This window comes from Cebus imitator, unplaced genomic scaffold (assembly GCF_001604975.1).
Source record: "Cebus imitator isolate Cc_AM_T3 unplaced genomic scaffold, Cebus_imitator-1.0 Scaffold469, whole genome shotgun sequence".
In the NCBI taxonomy this organism is placed as follows: Eukaryota; Metazoa; Chordata; class Mammalia; order Primates; family Cebidae; genus Cebus; species Cebus imitator.
In genome coordinates this window covers 713,615-722,408 of record NW_016107784.1, presented here as the reverse complement: position 1 = coordinate 722,408, position 8,794 = coordinate 713,615, and positions in this window count along the sequence as shown.

Below are 8,794 nucleotides of genomic sequence, written 5' to 3'. Positions count from 1 at the left end.
AGCTTCTGGGAAAAGGGGAAATTAAGGGAACTGGGTATGCCTCTGTGTGGCAGGGAATTACCCTGGCATTCAAGCACCACACACAGGTTTCACAACTGCCTCATTCTTTAGCCTCGGGTTTAGCATAGCCTCTCCATCCACTCTGAGTGTTTTCTACAAAATATTAATAAATTGGTATAATATTTTATTAATGAAACAAAGTTAAATAATTGTTTTGATTAAAAATACATCTTAATACTAAATTGCTACTATTTGACTATATTCTAGGAGTAAGAGTAAACCAGAAGGAGACTGACAATCCCAGATCCAGCAGCTCATTTGTGAATCACCTAATTACTGAAAATGGATTTAGATGACTAAAGACTACTAGTGCCCTCCCCTGCTTATAAGAAGCAAAAGTAGACCTGGCAAGATACCAAATAGGAACTCCAGTCGGCAACTCCCAGCAAGATCAACACAGAAGGTGGTGATTTCTGCACTTCCAACTGATATACATGGTTCATCACATTAGGACTGGTTAGACAGTGGGTACAGCCCATGGAGGGCAAGCCAAAGCAGGGTGGGGCGTCACTTCACCTGGGAAGTACAAGGAGTCAAGGATCTCCCTCACCTAGCTAACAGAAGCCATGAGAGACTGTGCTGTGAGGAGCACTCCACCCCAGCCCAGATACTACACTTTTCCCACGGCCTCTGCAACCCAAGACCAGAAGATTCACTAAGGTGCTTACGACACCAGGGCCCTGGGTTTCTACACAACACTGGGCGGCCGTTTGGGCAGACACTGAGCTAGCTGCAGGATTTTTTTTTCTCATACCCCAGTGGCACCTGGAATGCCAGCAAGACAGAGCAGTTCACTCCCCTGGAAAGGGAGCTGAAGTCAGGAAGCCGAGTGGTCTAGCTCAGCAGACCCACCTCCACGGAGCTCAGCAAGCTACGATCCACTGGCTTGAAATTCTCACTGCCAGCACAGCAATCTGAAGTTGACCTGGGACACTCAACCTTGGTGGGGGAGGAATATCTGCCATTACTGAGGCTTGAGAAGGCGGTTTTCCCCTCACAGTGTAAGCAAAGTCACTGCAAAGTTGGAACTGTGCAGAGTCAGCCATAGCTCAGCAAAGCCACTATAGCCAGACTGCATCTCTAGATTCCTCCTCTCCAGGCAGGACATCTCTGATAAAAAGGCAGCAGCCCCAGTCAGGGGCTTACAGATAAAACTCCCATCTTCCTGGGACAGAGCACTTGGGGGAAGGGGCAGCTATGCGCACAGCTTCAGCAGACTTAAACATCCCTGCCTGCCAGCTCAGTGCAGCGAATCTCCCAGCACGGTGCTTGAGCTCTGCTAAGGGTCAGACTGCCCCCTCAGGTGGGTCCCTGATCCCCATGTCTCCTGACTGGGAGATACCTCCCAGCAGGGGTCGACAGATATCTCATTCAGGAGAGCTCCGGATTGTATCTGGTGGGTGATCCTCTGGGACAAATCATCCAGAGGAAAGAACAGGCAGCAATCTTTGCTGTTCTGCAGCCTCCACTGGTGATCCCCAGGCAAACAGGGTCTGGAGTGGACCTCCAGCAAACTCTAGCAGACCTGCAGCAGAGGGGCCTGGCCATTAGAAGGAGAACTAATGAACAGAAAGGAATAGCATCAACATCAGCAAAAAGGATGTCTGTTCAGAATCCCCATCCGAAGGTCACCAACATCAAAGACCGAAGGTAGATAAATCCATGAAGATGGGGAGAAACCAGTACAAAAAGGCTAAAAGTTCCAAAATACAGAATGTCCCTTCTCCTCCAAAGGATCACAACTTCTCACAAGTAAGGGAACAAAACTGGATGGAGAATGAATTTGACAAATTGACAGAAGTAAGCTTCATAAGGTGGGTAATAAACTCTAAGCTAAAGGAGCAGGTTCTAACTTAATGCAAGGAAGCTAAGAACCTTGAAAAAATGTTAGAGAGATTGCTAACTAGAATAACCAATTTAATGAAGAACATAAATGACCTGATGGAGCTGAAAAACCAGCAAAAGAACATCATGAAGCATACACAAGTATCAATAGCTGAATCCATCAATTGGAAGAAAGGATATCAGTGACTGAAGATCAACTTAATGAAATAAAGCATGAAGACAAGACTAGAGAAAAAAGAATGAAAAGGAACAAACAAAGCCTCCAAGAAATATGGGACTATTGGAAAACACCAAACCTACGTTTGATTGGTGTACCTGAAAGTAACAGGGAGAATGGAACCAAGTTGGAAAACACTCTTCAGGATATTATCCAGAAGAACCTCCCCAACCTAGCAAGACAGGCCAACATTCAAATTCAGGAGTCAATGCAACAAGAAAAGCTAACTGTCCTCAATATATATACGCCCAATACAGAAGCACCCAGATTCATAAAGCAAGTTCTTAGAGACCTACAAAGAGACTTAGAGTCCCATAAAATAATAGTGGGAGACTTTAACACCCCACTGTCAATATTAGCCAGATGAACAAGACAGAAAATTAACAAGGATATTCAGGGCTTGAACTCAGTTATGGACCAAGCAGACCTAATAGACATCTACAGAACTCTCCACCCCAAATCAACAGAATATACATCCTTCTCAGCACCACATCTCACTTATTCTAAAATTGACCATAAAATTGGAAATAAAACATTCCTCAGAAAACACAAAGAACAGAAATCATAACACACAGTCTCTCAAACCACAGTGCAAGCAAATTAGAACTCAAGATTGAGAAACTCACTCAAAACTGCACTACTACATGGACACTGAGCAACCTGCTCCTGAATGATTACTGGGTAAATGACAAAATTAAGGCAGAAATAAATAAGTTTTTTGAAACTGATGAGAGCAAAGACACAACATACCAGAATCTCTAGGACAGGGCTAATGCAGTGTTTAGAGGGAAATTTATAACAGTAAGTGTCCACAAGATTAAGCAAGAAAGATCTAAAATCAACACCCTAACATCACAATTTAAAAAACTACAGAAGCAAGAGCAAACAAATGCAAAAGCTAGCAGAAGACAAGAAATAACTAAGATCAGAGCAGAACTGAAGGAGATAGAGACAAGAAAAACCCTTCAAAACATTATTCAATCCAGGAGCTGGTTTTTTGAAAATATCAACAAAATAGATAGACTGCTAGTCAGATTAATAAAGAAAAAAAGAGAGAAAAATCAAATAGATGCAATAAAAAATTATATAGGGGACATCACCACTGATTCCACATAAACACAAACTACAATCAGAGAATACTATAAACACACTATGCAAATAAACTAGAAAATCTACAAGAAATGGATAAATTCCCAAGCACATACACACTCTTAAGTCTAAACTGGAAATAAGTCGAATTCCTGAATAGACCAATAACAAGTTCTGAAAGAGAGGCAGTAATTAATAGCCTACCAACCAAAAAAAGTCCATCATCAGACTGCCAAAATCTCCCAAATGCATGGGAGCTAAAATATATACAAGTATAGCATAAAATAAAGTGAAAGAGGTTTTTGCATTTCTTTATGTTTTTTTTAATTATACTTTAAGTTCTGGGAAGGGACCCTTGCACACAAATGCACAAGTGAATAACATTCAGTGTGAGCAAATGTTTCCCAGAAAATACTGGAAATTAAGGGAAAAGGAATGCCCATGCCAGTCTCCACTTCCACAGAGTTTTCTCTGAGAAATTGGTCTGAGTGAAGGCCCTGCCCAAGCACCCACACTCCCAGGCCTTCCCTTTGGCAGAAGACTTGTCCTTTTCTTTGGGGTTTTCCAGCAAGTCACATGGGCTGAAACAGGATGTCTACACATAAAAACACATCTGAAACTCTTATAGCTACACTCAGGAGTCAGGAGCTTTTTCTTAGAAAAAGTCAGAGCCGAGGCCAGGCATCATGGCTCATGCCTGTAATCCCAGGACTTTGGGAGGCTGAGGCAGGTGGATCATGAGGTCAGGAGATGGAGAACATCTGGCTAACTCAGTGAAACCCATCTCTACTAAAAATACAAAAAATTAGCCGGGCATCATGGCATGTGCCTGTAGTCCCAGCTACTCAGAAGGCTGAGGCAGAAGAATCACTTGAACCTGGGAGGCAGAGGTTGCAGCAAGCCGAAATCACACCACTGCACTCCAGCCTGGGCGACAGAGTGAGACTCTGTCTCACAAAAAAAGAAAAAGTCAGAGGGAGAGGCATAGTTCCTAGAATAAGCCCAGATTGTCAGTTTCCACCCACCTCGCTGTCTGTTGCCTTACTGACTACAAATAGCACATTCCAATCCTTAGAAGACCTTCCAGAGTCTGGCATTATGGAGATTGACTGGCAAGGGCTGGACTACAAACAGCTCACTATGTGTTACTGTTGCCTGAGTTACCACAAGCCTTTGTGCCTTCTTCTAACCTCCAAACCTGTGTCCCACTGTGTGAACCAAAAAACACATTTGATTCAGTTCCACGGTGCCACAAAAAAAAAAAAAAAAAAATCCCATTTCCTTCCTATGGCTGGTCCTAGAAGTTTTGACAAAAAACATGAGACACAGGACACAATACCCCCAGTGGCTCCAAGCTTCAAGGTTCCAGACACATTTGCAACTGAGTCAAGGAATGAAAACACTTAGCCTACGAAACTATACAAATATTTACAAAAAATGTGCTACAAAGCAGAAATATGGAAAACTCACCATATGATCTAACACTAAAGCCCCGTAAATGAAAAGAGCAAGAAGGCTGTGCCTCACTGTGAGTTGACATCTTGTGAGGACAGGCTAAAGACCCACACATTCCAGGAAAGCCTTCAGCCCTGAGTCAGCGTAGAAGTAATACCTAGCAGGCAAGTGTGTGACAACCTGACAGGTTCTTTCTGTTTGCTGTATAGAAAATACCAGTTCACTGAAACCACGTTATTGCAGGAAAGAATTTAATTAACATGAGGCCAGGCATGTTTGAGATGGAGTTATTACTCAAATCAGTCTCCCAGAAGAATTAGACGTCAGAATTTTTCAAGGATCATTTGGTGGACAGGGGACTACAGAATGGGTACTGCTGATTGGTTGGGTATGCAATCATAGCAGTGTGAGGTAAAGTCCTCATGGGCTGAGTCTGCCTTGGGGTTAGGGGGGAACCACAGGAACTGTTGAGTCATGAATCACAAGTCCAGGTGGGGTCAGCCTGAAAAAGATCTCAAAAAAACAAAATTAGGTTCTACAGTAATGATGTTATCCACAGAGGTAATTGCAGTTGTTACAAATCTTGTGACTTCCGGAAGAATGATTGGTTATTTGTTATGCCTGTATTTTAGCAGAATTTAGGTTCCTCTCATAATCCTAGCTTTGTGGACTTTCATTAGTTTTAAGATGGTGGTTTAGTTCAGGGAAGAGCTATTACCATCCTTGCTATAAGGTTAAACTATAAACTCAATTTCTTCCAAAGTTAGCTAGGCCTACACCCAGGAGTGACCAAGGACAGCTTGGAGGTTAGAAGCAAGTTGGAGTCAACTATGTCAGATTTCTCTTACTATCATAATTTTGCAAAGGAAGTTTCAAGGGCATGGCCAGAATGGAAATTCCACTGCGCACCCAACAGGAGATAATATCCCTGCATCTAAGGTCAGGCTTCATGTATAATGGCCACCGTCTTATTCCTAGTAGCTGCAAGAAGGTTACCTCAGCTGAGGCTCTTGCTAACCATTGACAAAAACTTCAATCCAAAACCCTGGGGTTGACAGAGCTCAGTTGGCCTCCAGTCTTGTGCCCCCAACTTGGAACAAGACTCTGTCCTCCTTCGTTAGATCTTGGAAGCTAGGATCATAAATGGAGGATTTTCAAGGAAACTTTTGTTCCATACAAATTGCCACATTTTCAGTCTCTGCTTCTGAAACTTTTTAGATAAAGACATACATTCATCCGACATTTCTTGACAACATGATTCATGAATGCACTTGCCATAAGAAATAAATCAGACCTTCTGGTGGGGGCCACAAACATTAAATGAGCTGAGCAGAACTTAGTTTTATGAAAGTTGTCAGTATAAATATGAAGTCACTTAAGTCAAACTTTAACAAAATAGAGCCAGGAGGCCTTGGAAAAGGGCCTCTCATGCACTGATGACTATGATAAGAATTGTTGCAATAGCTATCTAAAAACCACAAAAATTCCAGACAAGATATTTCTGTGAAGACATCCACCAGCAACAGTCAGCGTTCCAATGAATAACTGCCAACTGCTGCTACGAGCTTCAACAACCAAGAACTTTGTTTCAAAACGACTTAACGCAATCTTCCCCTTTAGCCTTTCGTTATATGCTTGCCTTTCCTCCAGCCTTTTCAGATGTGCCTACAGCTCACCACCACATGCATACCCTGGATTGCAAGGCCTTGCTATTGTTGAAAAATCTGTTTTGGAGAGTCTCTCTCTGTCACTCATTTAGGTTGACAGTTCTAATCATCAAACAGCAATATTTTCAAGTTATTACATCTTCAAGCAGAAAGATTCACTTACTCAATTTGAAGTAATTATTGCCATAAAAAAGACAATAGCTGCATTGTTGGAATTCGGCTTTTGAAATGTATGTGTGTGTGTGTGTGTGTGTGTGTGTGTATGTGTGTGTGGGGTGTGGTGTGAATTTCTCTCAGGAAATACACTGTTAAGTACTTCCTTATCTGGTCAGTATTGCTCTTTCCTTTGAAACTAATTGTTTAAAAATAAATAAAACCTATTTTAATTTCCTTACATTTCCTTACAAAATGTTTACTATTAGTTAACAATAAAAAGTTGTCACTTTATAAAATAAAATTGACATTTAAAAAATTGTCATTTCTACTGAAGGAGATAGAGACACAAAAAACCCTTCAAAAAATCAATAAATCCAGGAACTGGTTTTTTTGAAAAGATCAACAAAATAGACAGACCACTAGCCAGATTAATAAAAAAGAAAAGAGAGAATAACCAAATTGATGCAATAAAAAACGATAAAGGGGATATCACCACAGATTCCATAGAAATTCAAACCATCATCAGAGATTATTACAAACAACTGTATGCACAAAAACTAGTAAACCTGGAAGAAATGGATAAATTCCTGGACACTTGCCTCCTCCCAAGCCTAAACCAGGAAGAAGCTAAAACCCTGAACAGGCCCATAACAAGGTCTGAAGTTGAGGCAGCAATTAAGAGCTTACCACCCAAAAAAAGCCCAGGTCCAGACGGGTTCACAGCCGAATTCTACCAGACACACAAAGAGGAGCTGGTAGCATTTCTTCTGAAACTATTCCAAACAATACAAAAAGAGGGAATTCTTCCCAAATCATTTTATGAAACCAACATCATCCTGATACCAAAACCCAGCAGAGACTCAACAAGAAAAGAAAATTTCAGGCCAATATCCATGATGAACATAGACGCAAAAACCTTCAATAAAATACTGACAAGCCGATTGCAACAGCACATCAAAAAGCTTATCTACCATGATCAAGTAGGCTTCATCCCGGGGATGCAAGGCTGGTTCAACATACGCAAGCCTATAAATGTAATTCACCACATAAACAGAACCAAAGACAAAAACCACATGATTATCTCAATTGATGCAGAGAAGGCCTTAGACAAAATTCAACAGCCCTTTATGCTAAAAACCCTCAATAAGCTAGGTATTGACGGAACGTATCTCAAAATAATAAAAGCTATTTATGACAAACCAACAGCCAATATCATACTGAATGGGCAAAAACTGGAAGCATTCCCCTTGAAATCTGGCACTAGACAAGGATGCCCTCTCTCACCACTCCTATTCAATATAGTACTAGAAGTTCTAGCCAGAGCAATCAGGCAAGAAAAAGAAATAAAGGGTATTCAAATAGGAAAGGAGGAAGTCAAATTGTCTCTATTTGCAGATGACATGATTGTATATCTAGAAGACCCCATCATCTCAGCCCAAAATCTCCTGAAACTGATAAGCAACTTCAGCAAAGTCTCAGTATACAAAATAAATGTGCAAAAATCACATGCATTCCTATACACCAATAACAGACTTAAAGAGAGCCAAATCAAGAATGAACTGCCATTCACAATTGCCACAAAGAGAATAAAATACCTAGGAATACAACTAACAAGGAACGTAAAGGACATCTTCAAGGAAAACTACAAGCCACTGCTCAAGGAAATAAGAGAGGACACAAACAGATGGAGAAACATTCCATGTTCATGGTTAGGAAGAATCAATATCATGAAAATGGCCATCCTACCCAAAGTAATTTACAGATTCAATGCTATCCCCATCAAGCTACCAATGACCTTCTTCACAGAACTGGAAAAAACCACCTTAAACTTCATATGGAACCAAAAGGGAGCCTACATAGCCAAGTCAATTCTAGGCAAAAAGAACAAAGTGGGAGGCATCACACTACCGGACTTCAAACTATACTACAAGGCTACAGTAATCAAAACAGCATGGTACTGGTACCAAAACAGAGATATAGACCAATGGAACAGAACAGAGGTCTCGGAGGCAACGCAACATATCTACAACCATCTGATTGTTGACAGACCAGACAAAAACAAGCAATGGGGAAAGGATTCCCTGTTTAATAAACGGTGTTGGGAAAACTGACTAGCCATGTGCAGAAAGCAGAAACTGGACCCCTTCCTGACACCTTACACTAAAATTAACTCCAGATGGATTAAAGACTTAAACATAAGACCTAACACCATAAAAACCCTAGAAGAAAATCTAGGCAAAACCATTCAGGACACAGGTGTAGGCACGGACTTCATGACCAAAACACCAAAAGCATTGACAACAGA